Genomic DNA, 22,203 nt, shown 5'->3' on the forward strand with positions numbered 1-22,203 from the left:
ATAAAACACTGTGTGGGCCAATGTTATGAGTGCCAAACTAAACACTCTGAGGCCAGGTCCAGCCGAGAGGCTGCCAGTTGGCTACTTCTGGATAAGGATCCAGGATGGGGACTTGCGTATTTCTGCTATATCATCCCCTTGCTGCCACCTCGGCTGTTTCTAATATGCAGGTGAGTGCGCCAACAGCTTGTGTGTTGATTCCTAAGCTGCAGACGTTGTCTCAGTAGGGCCATTTTCCTGAAAAGGTCTTGGCAACAACTTATCTGAAAGCCCTTCAACTAGAGCAGCTCTTCTCCTCAAATCAAATCCTTATTACTCTTCTCTGAAGGGGGCAGGAAAGGATCAACTGGGTGAGGAAGGATAAGAGTCTCCATGCAGAAACAGTCAGGTCAATCTCTGTCCACACTAGTGGAAGACTGGGGAGTTCCTCAAACTGCCTGAAACTCCCAGCCTAGATCTTTAAGTCACACAGGAGTGGGACCTTCCCACGTTCTGTCTTGAAATAGAGAGTTTGCATGCAGCTCAGGGCTGCTGCAATATTGTGATGAACAAAAGCACATGCAGGAGCTGAACGCTGCCAAGCCTTCTTGACCACCATTAGCACTGAAGCTTCACATTATTACATTGCCGTCTACTGAGGAACTCGAAAACTACAATTACACAGCTGGTACCGTTCATCACTGTACCCTTGAGTGTGAAAAGAGAATTGGAAATTATAGTCTGAAATGGGCACAAAACTCCTACTGTAAAATAATATTATTTCCAGAAACCCCAAATTGTTATAATTTGACTTTCACCCCAAAAGAAAAAAATAAGATCCTAGGGGGTCCAAAATTTCCAGCTAGATTCCAGATGTCTCACAAGAAAAAGCAAGAAAAGCTTGCTATATTTTGGACAATCTTTCCAAAGATATTGGCTTTCCTGGAGTCCCACTAGAATAAACAAACAAACAAATCCATATTAATATGCTAAATAAAACTCTGTTAGAAAATTCCACAAGCCCTCCTGGTCCCAGAAGTAGAGGCCAGTGTGATTAAATTTCCCCAACACACATTATGGGCTCATTAAAAGAGTACCAGCCAGAGGGACTGGGCATTTGTAACCCAAGTGGAATGCTAGGTTCCTTTTGTAGGATTCCATAGATGAACAAGACTTGCTAGAGGATTGTAGTTTCTTCCTGTGACTATACTTTGTGTGGGGCTTTTGAGTATATATTCATCTCATCACTTTCCTTAAATAATAGACACGTATCACACCAAGGGGCATATACCTAAGCATATACTTCATGTCAGGCACTATGTACCTATTAGGCCTGCAAAGAAGACTAAAAGATAGCCTCTACCTTTAAAAGCTCACAATCTAGTTATACCTCCTGTCTAAGTCTCAGTTTCCTCTTCAGTAAATGAGGGGGCTGGTTTAAGAATTTCTTAACTTCCTTTTAGTAATTCTATAATGTTGTTTCGAGGATCCGATAGATTCACAACTGCATCTATCTTCTTTTGTTTCGAAATATGGAACATGGAACACATGCAGGACACTCAGAAGAGGATGGTATAATTGTTAGGTCAGGTCTTGTGTTGGTGTATAAGACACTCCATCAAGCAACAAGGATGTTACTTTCATCTTTGAACTCATTACCCAACTTCTGTGCCTAGAATAGCAATTTGCAGATAGAATTGTAGGTTCGTGATTATTTAACAAAGGTTGTAACATATATCCATAGTATTTTGAAACTGGGGAGTAATGTTGTTTGTTTTAACATCAAGTTTAGTTGGCATTGCATGCTCCATGACACCCATGGCATGATGAAAGAGAGTGTGGAACAAGGAATAGAAAGAACAGAACACTTTGCAGCTAAAGAAACAATCAAAAAATTGAAAGACAACCTATGGATTGGGAAAAATATTTGCAAGCCATATATCTGATAAGGAGTTAATACCCAAAATATATAAGGAACTCACACAACTAAACAGCAACAAAACAACCCAATTAAAAAACAGACAATGGACTTATTCCAAAGAAGACATACAAATGGCTAACAGGTATATGAAAAGGTGCTCAATATCTTTAGTCATCCAGGAAATAGAAAGCAAAACCAGTGAGATGTTGTCTCACAGCTGTTGGATGGCTATGATCAAAAAAATAAAAGATAAGTGTTGATGAGAATATGGAAAAAAGGAAACCTTGTACACTGTTAGTGGGAATATAAATTGGTACAGCTATAATGGAAAACAGTATGGAGGTTCCTAAAAGAACTGAAAATAGGACTACCATATGATCCAGAAATCCCTTTTCTGGGTATACAATCAAAGGAAATTAAATCAATACCTTGAAGAGTTGCTCCTATGTTCACTGCAGCATTACTCACAATAGCCAAGATATAAAAACAGCCTAAGTGTCCATCAAAGGATAAGTAGATAAAGAAATTGTAGTATGTACCTCAACTATATTTCAACTATAAACAAATAAATAAATAAGCTGTGAAAAAAGAAACTTTAAGATATATATATATGTATATATATATTATACATAATAAGAATATTATTCAGCCTTAAAAAAGGAGATCCTGTCATACACAACAACATGAATGAACTTGAAGGACAGTATGCAAAATGAAATAAGCCAGACACAGAAAGAGAAGAAAACACAAAAACTGCCTGACTGTACTTATTTTTGGAATCTAAAAAAGTCAAATACGTAGAAGCAGTGAGTAGAACAATGGTTACCAGGAGCAGAAAAGGGAAACAGAGAGATGTTGGTCAAAGGGTACAAAGTTGTAGTTATGTAGAAAGAATAAGTCCAGAGATCTAATGTACAGCATGATGACTATAGGTAATGATACCTCACTGAATACTGAAAGTTAGCTAGGAGAGTGGATTTCAGGTGGTCTGATCACACACACACAAAACATGGTAACCATGAAAGGAGAAGGTGTGCTAAATAGCTGTGCTAAATGAAATGGTAGTAATCATTTCACCATGTATATGTATATCAAACCATCATGTTGTACACCATATATACATATGCATACCTTGGAGATATTTCCAGTTCAGTTCCAGACCACCATGATAAACCAAATATCACAATAAAGCAAGTGACACAAGTTTTTTGTTTCCCAGTACATATAAAAGTTATGTTTATACTGTACTGTAGTCTATTAAATGTGCAATAGCATTATGACTAAAAAATGTACATACATTAACTTAAAAATACTTAACTGCTAAAAATGCTACCTATCATCTGAGCCCTCAGTTAGTTGTAATTTTTTGTTGATAGAAGATCTTACCTTGATGTTGATGGCTGCTGACGAATCAGAGCAGTGGTTGCTGAAAGGTGGGGTGGCAGTATCTTAAAGCAAGACAACAATGAAGTTTGCCACATCAATTGACTCTTCCTTTCACAAATGATTTCTCTGTAGCATGCAATGCTGTCTGATATCATTTTACCCACAGTAGAACTTCTTTCAAAATTGGAGTCCATTCTCTCAAACCCTACCACTGCTTTATCAACTAAGTTTATGTCATGTTCTAAATCCTTTGATGTCATTTCAACAATTGTCACAGCACCTTCACCAGGAATAGATTCCAACTTAAGAAACCACTTTTCTGCACATCCATAAGAAGCAAATCTCATCTCTTAAAGTTTTATCATAAGATTGCAGCAATGAAGTCACATCTTTAGGCTCCACTTCTAATTATAGTTCTTCTGGTATTTCCACCACATCTGCAGTTATTTCCTCCCCTGAAGTCTTAAACCCCTCAAAATCATCCATGAGGGTTGGAATCAACTTCTTCCAAACTTCTGTTAATCTTGCTATTTTGATCTCTTCCCATAAATCATGGATATTCTTAAGGACATCTAGACTAGTGAATCCTTTCTAGAAGGTTTTCAATTGACTTTGCCCAGATCCATCAGAGGAATCACTATCTATGGCAGCTATAGTATTACAAAATGTATTTCTTAAATATTAAGTCTTAAAAGTCGAAATGACTCCTTGATCCATGGGGTGAAGAATGAATGCTGTGTTAGCAGGCATAAAAACAACATTAATCTCATTGCACATCTCCAACAGAGCTTTTGGGTTACCAGGTGCATTGTCAATGAGTAGGAATATTTTGAAAGGAACCTTTTTTTCTGAGCAGTACGTCTCAACAGCAGACTTAAAATATTTAGTAAACCATGCTGTAGAGAGGTGCTGTCATCCGGGCTTTGTTGTTCCATTTATAGAACACAGGCAGAGTAGATTTAGCATAATTCTTAAAGACCCTAGGATTTTCAGAATGGTAAATGAGCACTGGCTTCAATTCAATGCCACCAGCTGCATTAGCCCCTAAGAAGATAGCTTGTCCTTTAAAGCTTTGAAATCAGGCACTGACTTCCCCTTGCAATCTATGAAAGTCTTAGATGGCATCTTTTTCCAATAGAAGGCTGTTTGGTCTACATTGAAAGTCTGTTATTTAGTGTAGCCACCTTCATTAATGATCTCAGCTAGATGTTTTGGATAACTTGATGCAGCTTCTACATCAGCACTTGCTTCTTTACCTTGCACTTTTATGTTATGGAGATGGCTTCTTTCCTTAATCCTCATGAACCAACCTCCTCTAGCTTCAAACTTTTATTCTGCAGCTTCCTCACCGCTCTCAGGCTTCATAGAATTGAAGAGTTAGAGCCTTGCTCTGGATTAGATTTTGTCTTAAGGGAATGCTTTGACTGGTTTGATCTTCTATCCAGAGCATTAAAACTTTCTCCCTATCAGCAATAAGGCTGTTTCACTTTCTTATCATTTGTGTGTTCACTGAAGTAGCACTTTTAATTTCCTTCAAGAACTTTTCCTTTTCATTCACAACTTGGCTGTTTGGTGCAAGAGGCCTAGCTTTTGACCTATCTGGGCTTCTGACATGTCTTCCACACCAATCTTAGGCATTTCTAGCTTTCGATTTAAAGTGAGAGATGTGTGACTCTTCCTGTCACTTGAACACTTAGAGGCCATTGTAGGGTTATTAACTGCCGTAGTTTCAATATTGTAGTGTCTCAGGAAAGAGGGAGGCCTGAGGAGAGGAAGAGAGATGGGAAAACACCCAGTGCCTAGAGCAGTCAGAACACACACAACATTTATTGATTAAGTTCACTGTCTTACATCGGCACAGTTTATGGCACTCCAAAACAATTACAATAGTAACATCAAAGATCACTGATCACAGATCACCATTACAAATATAATAATAATAAAAAAAGTTTGAAATGTTGAGAGAATTACCAAAATGTGACACAGAGACACAAGAACAAATGCTACTTAAAAAATATCATTGATACACTTGCTCAATGCAGGGGTGGTCGCCACAAATCTCCAATTTGTAAAAAATGCAATATCTGTGAAGCACAATAAAGTGAAGCACAATCAAACAAGTTATGCCTGTCGTTTTTATTTAAAAAAGAAGGAACAGAACAAATTTGGGCTTTAGAATCATCTGTGAAATGGGGAGAATACCTCGGAAGATTACTGCAAATGAAATAAAGCATGCAAGTATTCAGCACGTGTTATTTATTACTGTGACTACAACTACTATGAAAATGCAATATCTAGATAAATGTTTATCTCCCTTTCTATACTTTCCTAGTAACTAACTACAGCTCCCTCCTCACAGACGGGGATATCTTGATACTTCCTTATCTCCTTTGTATCTTTACTATAAATAGTTCCACCCTCCTACAAACCCTAGAATGTGTCTCAATATGTCCATAGAAAGCACACTAGACCCAAGTAACCACTTAGCAAGTTAATGGAACTGCTTTCCAGCAGAGAAGAAGACCTCCCTACCAGCACTGCCTAGGACCCTATCCCTTCCTTGCCACCATTTGTTTCAAAGCCTTTAGTTGATTCACAGGGAACATTAATGAAGGAAATCGATCCCTTGGGTACAAAGATAGTCATTGTCCCTGGCATGCTTCTCCCTGAATCCAGCTGTTCTTTAGGCTCTACACCTATAGAATGCCAAAACACTGCTTCTGATACATCACACCTGCTTCCCAGGGCACATCTCACACAACACCAGCCAGACTACGACCACGGGCCATGTTTAATGAATCTACGGTGCTCAGATTAATACTTTCGCGTGACTGGCTTTCATGGATGTAGCAAAGTCCATTTGGTCTTGTTTTAATAACATCCCAATAAAAGAGCTGGGAAATTAGATGCTAGGAATGACATTTAAATCCTCCATTTCCCTTTGCTGCAATAATAGCCTTTTTGATAACAAAGTAGATAAATTTTATTAAATTATATGAAGTTTTTCCGTTTGAAAGCAATTAAAATGCTTTCAGTTCAGAATTACAAAACTATTCACTTCAGATTTGAGGCTGACATTTTTATTGGTAATCTGAGTTATAACATGTTCAGCTCTATGCCCATTCATTGGCCCCTGATACTTCTGCCAACTTTTTATGGTTTTATGTGAAAGTACAGTATTTAAGCCTCCTCTAAATTCATGAGCTTCCCCTGCTTCTGAAAAAGGCTCCTCGGTGTCATAACAATGCACAACCAGGGCTGATGTTTATTTAAAAACATCTGCTCCATCCTTTGTGGTGTAACATACTAAAGTAGCCTGACATTTTAAATACTTTTTCTTTATACTTTGTGTCAAACAATGAGAGAACGTAACTACTTTCCTGATGAAAAACTGTTCAGGGCAATTACAAGATGATACAGTAAGTGGGCTAAATGGTACCCAAAGTAATCAAAGGCAAACACAGGGATTAGCCTGAATGCTACAAAAGCCCACTTTTATGGAGATTTCTAGTTCCCTAAATATCTCTATGATTACGCCTTACATCTTAGTGCTTCCTAATTGATAATGAAAATAGTCTCTTGTTATTTTATTTTTTAAGATAAGAATGTGAATTATTATTTTTAAAGTTTTGACAAATCAGGACAGGCAAAATGAACACTATCTCTGTATCCCTGATTGCTATATCCACCTGGCAGCCTAGAGTGGACAGAAACTCTTTTAGTGCTACTGATCACTGATTCACTTGAAACCATTTTTCATAGTCACAATTACTTACGTCCACTGCAGAAGTGAATTAAGGATGTAAGGAAATGCAGTTTATTTTTTATTTACTTATGTGCATATGAATCACTTAACTACCAGAATATTGCCCAGTAGTGACCCCGTTCAACCTACTTTAATGATAAATGGTTGTTTCCAAATAAACAGGTGCTTCTAATATTTTCAAAGACAATTTTTATCAATCCAAACACAATTTCAACATCTCCCCCAAAATACACACACACACACACACACACACACACACACATTAAAAAACCTGTTTTCTTCTATAGATTGGGCAAAAGTAAACTTTGGTTTAGCCTCTATTGATAACAACAGATTACAAATGCGTTTAATCAGTAGAAAACCATATGACTGAAGGCACTTGAACATTCTCTTGGGCATGATATCTGAAGCAAAGGTGACGCTGAAAGAAGATAAAAGTCAAAGGTGGCTACATTTCCTGAGGAGCAATTTGACAGCCACAATACACCCAAAGTAAAAGAAAGCACAGCTCTGATTATTAGCAGGGGAAAGAGTGATGTCTCACTGTTGTTGAAAATCTACTCTACAGTCACAAAAACAGAGGTTGCCAGCGCTAGAAGGAAGTCACAGAATATTCCAGCAGAAAGAGGCACTGTCCTGTCCTGACCAGTCTGGCAGGGATTCCTGTTCTGCCTTACTCAGGAGTGTTCAATGCTAGTTCTCAGTACAAACTTCCGACCGTCCTACTTCATTCCACATACCTGGGAGTCTGCTACCACGTGGGTTAGCATCACGGGTTAACACAACTGTGCCCAAATGAATTCCCGAAAAGAAGCCAGAAATAGAAGGCCACAGGATCTGTGATAGCAGACACAACAGGGAAATGTTATTTGTGACCTTTTAATATCTCACTTTGGTCCATAAATCTCCTCTTCTGATCATACCAACCTACCCTGTGAACACACAGGCCTTTGATTGCCTCTTTATTAGCTTAGCAAATGGAGTGATGGGTGAGCTTCTGTCATGGTGCTGACTCTGTTACAAAGTGTAAAGGGAATTCCCATCCACCCATGGACCAGGAGTTGCCCAAATGTCAAAATGCATCTGTTTTATGGACATTCAACAGGAATGTTTTACCAAAGAGCACAATTATAAATCTCTACCTGATGCCACTCTCTACTGGACCTTTCCAATCACCATATAACATGTCAAAGCACCTGCCATATTAAAATTTAAAAAAAAAAGGTGGGGGGCTTCCCTAGTGACGCAGTGGTTGAGAGTCCGCCTGCCGATGCAGGGGACACGGATTCGTGCCCCGGTCCGGGAAGATCCCACATGCCGCAGAGTGGCTGGGCCCGTGAGCCATGGCCACTGAGCCTGCGTGTCCGGAGCCTGTGCTCCGCAACGGGAGAGCCCACAACAGTGAGAGGTCCAGGTACTGCAAAAAAATCAAAACACCTCCTTTGACCCACATCCACCTCTAGCTACCTACCATCATATTTCTGTCCTTTTCATAGTAAATGACAATTCCATTCTTCAAAATGTGCTAGTTCACTGCATTCCCCCCACTTAAACTTCTCCTTGGCTCCTCCCTTTTTTTCCATACCTCATGTCCAATCTGTCAGCAAATTATTTTATTTCTAGAATCTAACCACTTTGCACTGCCTAGTTCAAGGTACTATCATCATGCCCCCAGTTTTTGCCAAAGCCGCCCATCAGAACTCCTTGCTTCCACCCTCGAGCCCAAATGTCTATTCTACACAAAGTGTCCAAAGAGATCTTTTCAAATATACCTTTAAATAATATCTTTTAAATTATCATACAGTAAAATAGATTATTCGGTGTACAGTACCGTGACCCTGATAATCCTGGGATCAAATCCTCCAGTGGCTTCCTGAAGTCATCATTGAGGCCCTCAAAACCACATGAAGTCCAGGGGCTTCCCTGGTGGCTCAGTGGTTAAGAGTTCACTTGCCAATGCAGGGGACACAGGTTCGAGCCCTGCTCTGGGAAGATCCCACATGCCACGGGGCATTGAAGTCCGTGCACCACAACTACTGAGCCTGCACTCTAGAGCCCGCGAGCCACAACTACTGAGCCCGTGAGCCACGACTACTGAAGCCCGCGTGCCTAGAGCCCATGCTCCACAACAAGAGAAGCCACCGCAATGAGAAGCCCACACACTGCAACAAAGAGTAGCCCCCGATCGCCACAACTAGAGAAAGCCTGCATGCAACGAAGACCCAATGCAGCCAAAAATAAATATATAAAAAAATAAATAAATTTATTAAAAAAAAACATATGCAGTCTGACCACCAACCACCTCTCTCCACTCCATGCTCTGCTCCAACACACTGCATGCCTTGATGTTTCTTAAACCTCATTTTTGCCTCTCCTCTTCTGTAATGCTTCTCTTTTGAATATATGCATAACTTAATACTTCATGTTCTCCAGACTATCCACTCAAATGTCATCTTAAAAGGAAAGTTTTCTGTGACTATCCTATCTAAAAAAGAACCCCCAACTCTCTCTGCTTCAGACTGTATTTCTTTTCCTTCAAGCACACAAGAGTGCTTGTCACACTCTTTCTGGTCTACTATTTCTATTACCTGTTTATTTGTTTGAATGCTTCTTATCCATCTCCCGTTACTAGTATGCAAGCTTAATGAGGGAGACCATTTGTTGTTCACTGCTATACCCCACTGTCTAAAACAGTATGATTCATGCAGTAGTACTGAAATATATGTGAAATCATTAAATCAACACATCAAAGAATATTAGATCTATAAAGGACCATAGAAAATATGAAATTAAATTGAGTTTATTACACATTCCTTACCCAGTAGAAAAAACATTCTACCAGTAACTAGAGAAGCAATAACTTACAGATCATTTACAGTATTCTTTACTTTGCAAAGTAAAAAATAAGGTAGATTTTTCAGCATCTAAACTTTGGAAGACATTTCAGTAAGGATGATAGGAGAGCAGAAAATTCTACAAACTAAGGGAAACCTTAACTAATTACAATTTTCTTTGTTTACACACGCATATACATACACACATGTACGACTGTCTCACAGAAGAAATAAAAAAGGTAAAAGAAGGAGGGTGCAGGGAATGGTGGTCTGTTGGTACATGCTTAGTTGATTAACCCACTGGATGAGAAAGCAGATTTGTAGCAAAGTAAATAAGTGTTACCACGTATGTGGACAATCACCTTCCTGTGTAGGGAATCTGTGGTAAGAATTTATTTTAGAGAAATCAATTTTCTTTGAGCAAGGTGTGTGGTCAAGATTCTCTTCTTAGCGGCACTAGATACTGCTCCCAATCACAAGCCTATGAAAGACTCCATCCATGCCACAGTAAGCTTTAGAACAACAGGACCAAATGGGACACTGTGCACTTGGTGACAGCATTAGATCTTATATATACACATGCATGCACATATAAACACAACTAATTTCCAACTCTTCTCTCATTTCCATAAGAATTATCTTCTAGATTAATATTCTACTCCTAGTACTGACGTTGCAAAATGAGACAATACACTTAATACCTTTTAAAGTGGTACTACTGAAACCCCCATATAAAGGGAGGTGAAATGTGACCATGCCAAGAGCAGATTTTAGAAAGAAGGGCAGCAGTTTTGAGGCTTCTTAGAAGCACTGAAGTGCTTTTTCAAATATACACCCACTTTTTTTAGTACCCCGAGCTCTGGATTCAAACAGTCTTGGATTCAAATCATGGATCTGAGAGCCACCAGCAGTATGACCCTGAACAACATTCTTAACTGTTAGAACCTCATATCCTTTCTTCACAAAATTGAGCACCCCCTGCTGCCCCCATAAACCACAAGGCCACTGTAAGGATGGAATAAGATGACATTGGTAAAGTGGCTAGCACAGTGCTTAGTATATAGCATATATGCCCTTCCTTGTATGTACTGCAGTTCAGTATCAATCCTGTCAAGTGAATGCCACTAAAAGTGGAATGTGTAATGTGGTACTTGCTCTCCAGTGAAGAAATGAAAAGTTTTATTGTGCATTTGTTAAGTACTCAATTCATTAAACTTGATTACACTTCTACGGAATCTCCAATGGATTTTAATCTTGTTCTAAAATGTTATGAATTTGTTCCCTCTCACCTGATCTTCTTTCATACTGACTGGTAACTTCAGCTAGTCCCTTGCAAATAGAATAGTTGACCAATTTTACAATCTAAAGTATTTCTATCATGATCTGTGGGAAAGATAGAAAAAAAAAATTAACTCTTCAGCCAAGGCCACCTATAAACCTACCAGTATATCTCACCAACCTCATCCCATACCACACACTCCTCTTATAAACCCTCACTCTCAGCAACCAGCTTCAGTCCCATCAGGTATCCCCCCCTTCTCCATCTCTCCCCTCATTATACCAAAAGGGATCTCCACCCAACTCACCTCATCTGTCATAGGGAAATAGAGAATGGTCCATGTATTTTTTCCAATTATTCATTTCTCACAATGCCCCACAGAGAAGGCTCCAAAAAGGGGAAATTGATTGCTTTGGGATAGAACTTCGAGATCCAAGAACTATACATTTAAATAAATGCACATTTCCATTTCCACCTATCTGTCACATCAAAGAGTGGTTAAGATATCAGAAATCCAATTCTTCTAAGAAAATAAAATAAGCACTTGATAATGTGCTTTGTAACCATAATAGTGTCCTAGTGTTAAGAACCGTATATAATTCAAATTGTTTTCAAGCTAATTTTATATAAAAAGCCAAACTGGAAAGAATGGAAAAGACAAGTCTCTTTTTTACTTGGTTGGGTTTTCATTCCCCTTTATATAGATACTAAATTAGGATAAAAATACGCAGTCCCCAAGACACATTTTGGTTTTTAAATAAATGGCAGTCAAATTAACTGTGCAAATCTTTGCACTCAAGAATAAATCACAACTTTCCTATAGATACTTTAGCCTTGAGGTTGGAACACAGCTGCAGATTTCAGACAAATCCAGATTCTTTTATCACATTTCTAACAGAAAGTAAGAACATCAAACTTTAACTTTTGCACAAACTGGAAGCATTTGTTACAGGCGTTTTGCTGATGTGAACAAAACAACAAAGAGTTGTCTGTTAAAAAAAAAGAAATGCATAAGCACCTACTATGTGCTATGTGCTGTGCTGAACAACATAATGTCAGCCATCCTATTAATTATTTCAATAATGGGAAAGCACAAAGGAATACTATCATTTGTTATCTATTCACAACCTGCTAGTTCCTTTATTTTATTTTTTTTCCTACTAGTTCATTTAAAGTCTCTATAGCAAGTGTTATGTAATGGATTGATTTGGTGGATCCAAAAGACAAAAAAGATGAAGGATTCTGCTTTGTTCCCAGATGTGGCCTACACAGAGCTTTTCCATGATCATTTTGAAGCTCTGAAATGTCTAGCACAGGGAACTCTTCTCAATACTCTTCAGTGAGCTATATGGGAAAATAATCTTAAAAAGAGTGTATATATGTATATGTATACCTGATTTGCTTTTCTGTACAGCAGAAAACTGTAAATCAACTATACTCCAATCAAATTTTTTTTTAAAAAAAGGAAAACAGCATAACGTATGTAAAAATGTGGTCAGGACAAAACAGTCATTCTTTATAAGAGCTGTATCTGAAAATGACAAGAAAGAGTTAAGTAAAACCCAGTAAAACTAAATTACTGATCCAGATAGAAGCATTTGGACCAGACTTTTAAATAATGTTAAAATTTATTTTTTATCCCAAGCTTAAATCAACAGGTATATAGATAGCTCATTTGCTTTCGGGCTTCAAACAGGCATGTGCTGCACTCAATGGGAACTGCGTGGGTGTCAGTGAGTGGGGGGGGAATTGGCCTGGAATAATTAGAGAGACTTTTACGAACTTGAGTAAAATATATCATTAAATGTTTAGTTTCTACCAACAACGATAGCTGCCCAGAAAAATCTTCATTTCACTTTATTTTTATTTTGCTGAATGGATAGGTATCAAATCTTTCATGGTCTATTGAAAGTGTTCTTATTTTTTTCTGGTAGGTTCGTTCAACCAGCAGTAAATATTATAAAAAGCAATAAGCAGTGAGTAAATAAGATATTGATTATTTACAAGAAAAGTTACTTTTTCTATTTTTTAAATTTTTGCACATCAAGATTTAACAATTAACTAGACACTTAAGTGATTTATTTACTTTGGTAACAGGCCAGGCAAAAATATTTAAATTCTACTCTTGGAAGTAAGAATTATCTAATCATTCACAAGCTCTTATAATAAAACATTTATCATGAGACATTAATCCATTAGGACTTATTTTCCATCTCATCTCTTCACTAGCACCTTGCTTTGAACACAGTCAAGTTTGGCTGCAATTTTTCCTTTTATCATATATCATAGTTACAGAATGGGACGCACCAAAGCTGGATTCCAAAAACCCTGCACTCTGCTTGAACTTGGCATACAGAAACTCAACCACTGACTCTAGAGCTGAGATTCATCCAGCCTCAAGGCCTGAGATCATGCTTGGATCATGGGGTACCAGAAGTTTAGGGTTAGGAGACAGCATGGAAAAAAATGTCTAGGTGCAACATTATCTCACAGAGATTTAAGATTTTTTTAATTCACAGGGTACCATTCTGGTGGTCTTAAGTGTAGGGCTAAGAAAGCTCTCTCTGCACAAGCTCTTCTCACCTACAACTCCATCCTCGATCCTTCCACCTTCTACCTTCTACCTTGTACTGTTCTGGTCTGGTAGCCTTCCCCTAATATACTTAGTCACTACAAAAGAGGCTCCTTGAATGTTTCTTGGGCCTAAATAACACCAACATATACCTGCAACCTCCTGTTTAATAGCAAGCTATGCTTCCTCAGAAATTACTAATAGTGAAAGAATAAAACATAAATAGATATCTGTATTAAATCTGATTTTTGATGACCCAAAAAGGTAGACGATTTTGCACTAAGAGAGGCAGAGGAGGATGTAAAAGATGATTGCACTACGAGTAGAAAGATTTGCTTTTTAGTCCCTTTTCTCTCTCGTTTCCGAAAGCTATTACTGCCCTGTCCCTCTCATCATACTGTTATAAAACTGAAGCTGGTGTTCAAGAAGATATCTTGTAAACTACAAAGCAGCAAGCACATATGCCATCACTGGAATAATCTACAGTAATAATCTTAAATGGCTATTTATTGGATTTGGATACTTGGATGTAATAGTGGAGCATGTAGGCCTAATATAAACCAAAAAGTGCATAGTATAGTTATTTTACAGATGCGGAAACTGAGGATCATGGAGATCAAGTGACTTGACCAAAGTCACACAGCTTCCAAGTGGCAAGAGCTGAAATGTCAGCTGCAATCTGCTTGCACAAGAGTCACTCTGTCTTGACTCTATACCAATGAGACACATGGTTTCTAAAGCTCAGATTCTCAGAGGTGACTCGATCTGTCTCCAGGGGACGTAAAGCGTGCTCATAGAGAAGAAACCAAGTAGAGTGAGCCACCGCAGAGACATGGTGGAGAAAGAAACAACAGCGGCGACAACAGCAACAACAAAGAAGAAAAATATATTCAAGTGCCTTTTTCTTATGGAGATGAGCATCTGAGAAAACGTCATATATAATAATTAGAACAAGCTAGGACATGCCATAGATAACCATATTTCCTTGATTCTTTTCAATTTAGAAGATGCACTTTAAATTGTTGTTTTCCAAAACTGGGACACAGCTTGTAACAGTTTGTCCAAAGCAACTTGTCAGCAGCCAGCCAGAGAGGTAACAGTGAGGTCCTTGTCATGGATCACTCACCTCTGACCACAGCTCACACACAAGGCACCTGCTCATCAAGCATCACTTTGTTTAGTAATTCTCACTGGTAACATCACACCCAGTTAGTTTCAAACTCAGATTTGAAATTATAACACCAATAATTGCTTAAAATGTCTCAAGAAGATTGTACTATGAAGCAATATTGAAAATAAAGGTTTTTCATAAAAGCAGATTGCTTGCCACATACCAGGCAATTCAATTAATGTCAATAACAGTTGAGAATTTCTCAAAATTGATGGATTTTTTCAAGCTAGAAAGGCAGCAGTGACATAGCAGCAATTAGGGTCCAAGCCATGATAATGGAGAGATAAACAAACCAAATACCAATATCTTCTCTATCCTCCCAAACACAACATACTATCTTTCAGATATCAAAAATATTGTCAGAAAGATCCTGGCTTCTCTCAAAGGAAGTTACTGAACCTCCAGGGAGAAGTAATTCAATTAAGGGAGCAGAAAAGGAATCTCTGGTCTTCTCTGACAAATGATACCATCAGTCTTAAAGGTGCTACGCCAAGATAACAAACACGAGCTGAAGAAAGCTAGACTGTCACCGTGATGTTCTCTGTGATTCCTAAAGCCAAACTGATTCAGAAACAAAACAAAACAAAACACACTATGTAGCTTCTAGATTTTCAGGATTAGTCTCAAATATTGATGTTGAACCTAAGAGAAAAGTAGTATGTACTATACGGATTCATGTACGCTAATGATGATCAGTTAAAAAATAATTAAAATAGCACATTGAAGCCATTTCCCCCCCTCCAAAATGTCATCATTAAATCTGGTGATCAATTTATTATTGTTAGTATCATAGATTTGATGATATATGATTAAAACTATAAAAGTGAATAATTATTGGGTACGAACCAGGCATTGTATTGCTTCTTGCTTTTATTATCTCCTTTAAACTTCACAATGACCCTATATGAGGGTATGTTATTTCCATTTTATGGGTAAGAAAAGTGCGATTCAGACAGAGATGAAATGCATTTTCACCACCCACCTGTGAAAGGATTAAGCCAGAATGTTAACCAGGCATCTCTCCTGAGTGGGTCCATCCCTCACGACCATACTACATGGATGAATCGGTCACCGGAAGAGTACATTTGTCATCTATCTAAAGAAGTTCTAGAGCTAAGACAACATGGGTCCCCCTAGTGGCTGGGAATGGTCCAAAGGACACTGAAAAGACGGCTTTGGTGATCTTTTTCATTTCTAAATATTTGTTTGCTATAACATTGACAAAGCTACTCTCTGTGGGTCTCGTGTTAAGAGTACATACAGGGCCTTGCTGCGTCTTTTTCCAGACACTCTAGGAGAGATTCTTGCCAAATGAAATGTGATATACCCAGAGAAGCATCTCATGCCTTTTGACAGGGGCTTCTTAGGCACATGGGTTATGTCACTTTTGTTATCTATAACCCTTCTCTCCCACAAGCCCTGATAATATAAAGTAGACAATAAAACAATTAAAGTGGAACTATTTTTCAACTACCTCTCATCATCAGCAGATCATTCACTCCTAACATGGCTAGACTGTTCCATCTCACACTCCAATCTCAGCTTATCTATAAAGCAGAGAGAGCCACACTCTGATCCCTTCCCTTACTTTAATTCATTGGTCATTTAATGATATCAAAACCAGACACATCCAAATGTCTCCATTCCCTGACACACTGCAGATGTCCTTGCTTCTGGTTTTTGAGGGAAAGGGGCAATACAAAGAAGTGCTGGATGCTCAAGTCTTTTCTACCCACAGTAAGCTGTCTGCATGTTACACGTGTCTGTGCATTTAATCACCCACATCACAAATACACTCAAACATATGAACCACATGCTGTGTGTGTGATCTTATTACACCCGTCCCATGACTGTGGAGTGATTAAGTTGGTTGTAGACACAGGCCTCTACCTTTGCTAGGGTAGGCCTGATTCTTCACCAGGGAGCTAAGTTTTTAAATCATGCATGGTACGAATCAAGCCGACAGTGTCTAATTTCCCTGTAACCTAGCCAAATACCCCACATATCAGCAGACGATGTAGACATTCCATCCATTCAGCAAATATTTTTTGAAGCACTCCAGGCTTCAAGGCCCAGCCTAACTATCACTGCATCCCCAGTGAAAAGGGGATGCACCCTCACAAACAAAACCAGCACACTCTTTCCATTCCACACAATAGGAGTCAGCTTACTACTAGCAGCTTCAGTTTTTCTGACCCAGAGACAGAAGAGAAAGCCTGATGGCTGGGGGCAGTGATTTTATTTTTTTAAACCCTTTTAATTCCCTCTTTTTACTTTTACAAACATTATTTTTTTCTATGAACATGAAAATCATAGATGTTAAACGGCAGTTCCTCGTCAACACTCTGAATGCCAATGCAAATAACTGACTCTGTGGGCTCCTTATCTTTGTGAAATCTATCATATATTCAGAAGGGTCCAAAACATATCCTATGGATCAAAGTTTTTCAAGCCAAGTATTTGTATTACATGTATCAGGCATGCATGTGCAGTGATACATTCATATGTTTTTCATTAATTTTCTTCATCCTCATTGAAAAAAATAACTCAAGTATTTTTTTAAAAATAAATTTACTTATTTATTTATTTATTGGCTGCGTTGGGTCTTCACTGCTGCGCGCGGGTTTTCTCTAGTTGCGGCGAGCGGGAGCTACTCTTTGTTGCGGAGCGCGGGCTTCTCATTGCGGTGGTCTCTCTTGCTGAGGAGCACAGGCTCTAGGTGCGCGGGCTTCAGTAGCTGCGGCTCGCAGGCTCTAGAGCGCAGGCTCAGTAATTGTGGCGAGCGGCCTTAGCGGCTCCGCGGCATGTGGGATCTTCCCGGCTCAGGGCTCGAATTTGTGTCCCCTGCACTGGCAGGCGGATTCATAACCACTGCGCCACCAGGGAAGTCCCATAACTCAAGCATTGTTATGTGTGTTGACAAAGTCAATTCACTCAATACTTTAAATCCCATGTGGCTTCAGATCACCGGGAGCAACAATTAATGAGGAAATATTTCCTGCATCTTGATTTTAGTAAATTAAATTATATTCAGAGGAAACAGGGGTTTGGTTTCGTTGTTTCAATGCTGAGGTGAGCCCAGGCTTAATGGAGAGTTCACATCTGCATGTGTATTGGCAGCACATAGGGGACAAAAGTGTGCCATGCGGCCCTGTCTTGTGATCTCCCACAGTGATCGTCTGGGAGCTGGCAGCATGTACTGTTCTCCTCTTCAGGGATACTTGTAAGGTCACTGCAGGACCACCCCAAGTAGCCTCAGAAATTTCCCTCTAAATCTACAAGTCCAAGTTTCTTAGTACCTGTGGAGACAGCCCACCTTCCTCCCACCCTCTCAGAGTCCAGAGACAAGAGAATGACATGTTTCAGTCTATGGTCCATGGAGGATAGCACAATATTTTCCAAAAACAAGAAAAACAGAAAAGAAAAGAAACCTGTGACTCTTAAGTCGTAAGTCAAGCAAAACCTGGTGCACTGGAAACAGATATCCATATGCCTAAGCTCCAAAAGTCACAGGGAAAAAAAGGAGGGGAAAGTGCAGAAAAGAAATTTAAAATACATTCACTTTTCCTTTCTTCCCACTTGTTACACTGTTACACCTGGCTTTTCTGTCTGTCACTCACTCCCACTCCCACTCTCGTTCCCCACCCATCAAGAGCCTAAAAGTTCCCTGAAGTGAAAGGCGGATTTCCATTCCACTTTGTATCCCTGTGAAATGACTAAGACCGGATGCTCAACACATATGTGTTCAAATAACGTATTCAGCAGAAGGGAAACCTTGTTTAAAGTGCTGGGGGCTGAAGCACCACCAGCACCTTGGGATACATGAAACTTGATTCCTCTGCTCTTGGTCTTGTTTGGGAACAGGTGACCTGGAGTTTAGCCTGTCTTGATCATTGAGTGGCCAGGAGATTTTGGAGAAGTCATTTTACCGTGCTGAATTCGTAGACGTTAATGATGTTTCTAATCTCTCAGCCCAGAAGTGGCAGACCCATAAAAGGGTCTCAGGTCACAATAACCAGGTGAATTTCAAAATCTTGTGGCCAGAATTCAGATTAAAAGCTAAATCAATGGGATAGTGCAATTCGTAACAAGAATATATGCAATACGCTGAAGTGTATTTGGGGGAATTGTTATAAATAAGAATCATCATTTATTGGCACCTCCTATGTGCTGGACGCTGCTTTAAGCACCTTACATACCACAACCTATTTGTTGCCCATGACACCCATGGAATGAATGCTCTGCTCTGGCAGCTCTCTTTGTTCGTATTGCCTTACCTGCTTTGCCTACCTGAAGAGTATCAACCCAGCTTTCAAGACTTAGCACAGACATTACCTCTAAACTTCCCCTCCCTTCCTCTGTAGCCTCATTCTTTCAAATATGGACTTCTAAGAAAGCAACGACAAAAATGGTATTTTACTTATCTGTGTATAGATTTGCCTCTCTTGTGAGACTATGGGCACCTTGAGGGCAAGATATATAACCAGTTTACTTCTGTATATGCAGAGCTAAGCGTAATAAATTTTGCTGGCTCATAATAAATAAATGCTGCTAGATAAACAAATGATTGACCTAGAGCGTTTCTGTTTTTACAGCAGATCTACCGTATCTGTACAGTCAAGCCAAACATAGAAATCTCTTATTGGCTGCAAAAAAACCCAAAAAAGTTTAAACAAAATTTCAGCCGTGGAAACCCAAATACATCCAGCCAACAGTATTAGCTCTCTGCAAGATACCCAGGAAAGCAAATAAAGTGGCAACCTACAAGGAAACTTTAAAAGATTAAGGACAATCTCGTCTGAGTTAGGGAGAAGAGATGAATCTAAGCCTATCATCTTCCCTGGGTGACAACAATTTTTCAACTGACAAGTTTAGAAAGCAGAGGAAGAGGGAAAGAGTGACAGATGGCAGTATGGCACCCATAGATGCCTCAGCTGGTGGGCCTGTGCCCAGCTCTCTTAAGATGACACACTCGTTGGAAGATTTGCGGTGTTTCATGTTTTGTTTACCACTTCTCTCATTTTCATTTAAGTAGAAGGCTGATGTGGAAATGTTTGTGTCATTCTCATTCTTTTTCTCTCTTCCTAAAAATTAAAAATCTGCATATATTTGAATCTCTAAAAATAGAGAAAATATAAGCTCTTTCTTGGGCTTTGGTTAATCTTGCCTCTGGATAAGACGGTAAAAGAAAGGCGGTAATAGCCTCAGCTGATGACTTTGTTTATAACTCTTCTGTCCCTAGAAAAAGACCACCTGCATTTCTCTTGTATCAACACACAGACTGAGCCTAGTGTGGGGAGGCCCATGACCCAGAGCTGCAAATCTTTATCCTGTTACCAGCATTTTTTTCAGGCTAGGCAGTGTGCTGAGCCTTTATTTGACTTGTTCAAAAATCCCAAAATAAAAGTTATGATGACATCCTTCAAAAAACACATTTTTCAATAGCATATAAAGCCTTTAATAATCCTTTCTTCCCTCTAAAATTAAAAGTATGTAAATCCCTGAGCATGGCGGTGGACCTGTCCAGGAAGAGGAAGGCATCCTCCGCCCAGCTACACAGGTCCTCGGCGGAGAGGCCGAGGCTGGCCACATTGTTTGACACAAGGGTTAGTTTTCAGATAGTGAAATTTCAGTTGCCAGGTGCCAGAGGCAATTTATCAGACGCTCATAAAATAAAGATCAAAAAGCCCATCCGTCTCCCAGTGCATCTGGGATCTAGGAAGGAACACTCACAGCCCTCGATCCTTTAAACAGCTCTCACTTAAAGAGCTTGATGTTTATAATAACAAGAAAAGGAGAAAGGGGTCAGGTCAAATTCTGCTGAATAGCAGGTGTTGTTATACGTTTTTTGTTCTTTTTCTTTTTTTTTTCTTAAAAAGTAATCTGAAAGAATATTGAGCTTTTCCAGTGGATGCCCTCCATATGCATTTATTTTTTAAAAACGTTTCAACAGCGAACGTGACCTGAAAAGCAGAAAATAAAAGCCTTTGATTATTTTTAAAAAAAAAAGTTTTGAAAGTTTTTTGAAAACCTAAATATACTAAATTAACTCAATAGAGGGAATCACATATTTTAACAATGTTGCATGGACTGCACAATGGTGTTATCTGAGACTTATGATACACTTGTAACACAATAATTGTGAGTGACAATAATTAATAACTAATAATACTTGCATGTATATAAGGACTTTATTCTTCATTACCCTCTTGAGGAGCAAAGAGATGAGACTTGCCTGAAGTCACACAACATGTAAGTGACAGAAACACTTGGACCCTGGTCTTGGGACTCTGGACCCTCTGCTCTCACATCTGGCCCTCCCTGCTCGGCACTGAGTGGTCAACGCTGGGAGCATAATCTGCCTCAATATTTTCCAATGAATTGAAATTAATACATTTAAATTTTTGGTTAGTGGAAAGCCAATTTAGGGGCAGTTATTTAATTAAGAAATCCTTACTTTACGATAAAGAGGCATGGACATATATATACTACCAAACGTAAGGTAGATAGCTAGTGGGAAGCAGCCGCATAGCACAGGGAGATCAGCTCGGTGCTTTGTGACCGCCTGGAGGGGTGGGATAGGGAGGGTGGGAGAGAGGGAGACGCAAGCGGGAAGAGATATGGGAACATATGTATATATATAACTGATTCATTTTGTTGTGAAGCTGAAACTAACATACCATTGTAAAGCAATTATACTCCAATAAAGATGTTTAAAAAAAAAAAAAAGAAATCCTTACTTTACATTAATTCCAAACTTCATTTTATTCCTATTTTGTTAAGCAAATGGTGCTTTTATGTCAGGTACAATGTACATTTTGCAAATAGTTATATTTCCCGTTCAGTGTTCACTGAACCAAAATTCAAAGCTAAATATATCGCCCACTAATATTAGGGCTTGGATTTCTGGTACTATACTCTTCCCTGTTTCCTTCTTCCCAACTTCTCACTCAATGCTCCTTTTTCCTTCCCCTTATGTCTGTTTTTCTCATTCTCTCTCTCTCTCTCTCCCTCTTCCTCCTCCGCGTCTCCCTTTTTCTTCTTCCTTTTCTTTCCTCTTGCTCTTCCTCTTCTCCCTCTCCCTCCACTTCCTCCTCTTCTCCTCCTCTGCCTCCTTCTTCACTTTTCCTTCTTTTTACGCTTGAGATGTACCTTTTTATGTGTGCATTTGTGAAAGAGGTGGAAAAGGAAGAAAGGAAGAGAAGTAGGAGGAACAGGAGGGAAGGAGGGAGAAAAGAAAACAGGGAGGTAAAAAGAGATGGAAACCTAAACAACACCATGATGGAAAAAAATAA

Source organism: Lagenorhynchus albirostris, chromosome 13 (genome assembly GCF_949774975.1).
Source record: "Lagenorhynchus albirostris chromosome 13, mLagAlb1.1, whole genome shotgun sequence".
In the NCBI taxonomy this organism is placed as follows: domain Eukaryota; kingdom Metazoa; phylum Chordata; class Mammalia; order Artiodactyla; family Delphinidae; genus Lagenorhynchus; species Lagenorhynchus albirostris.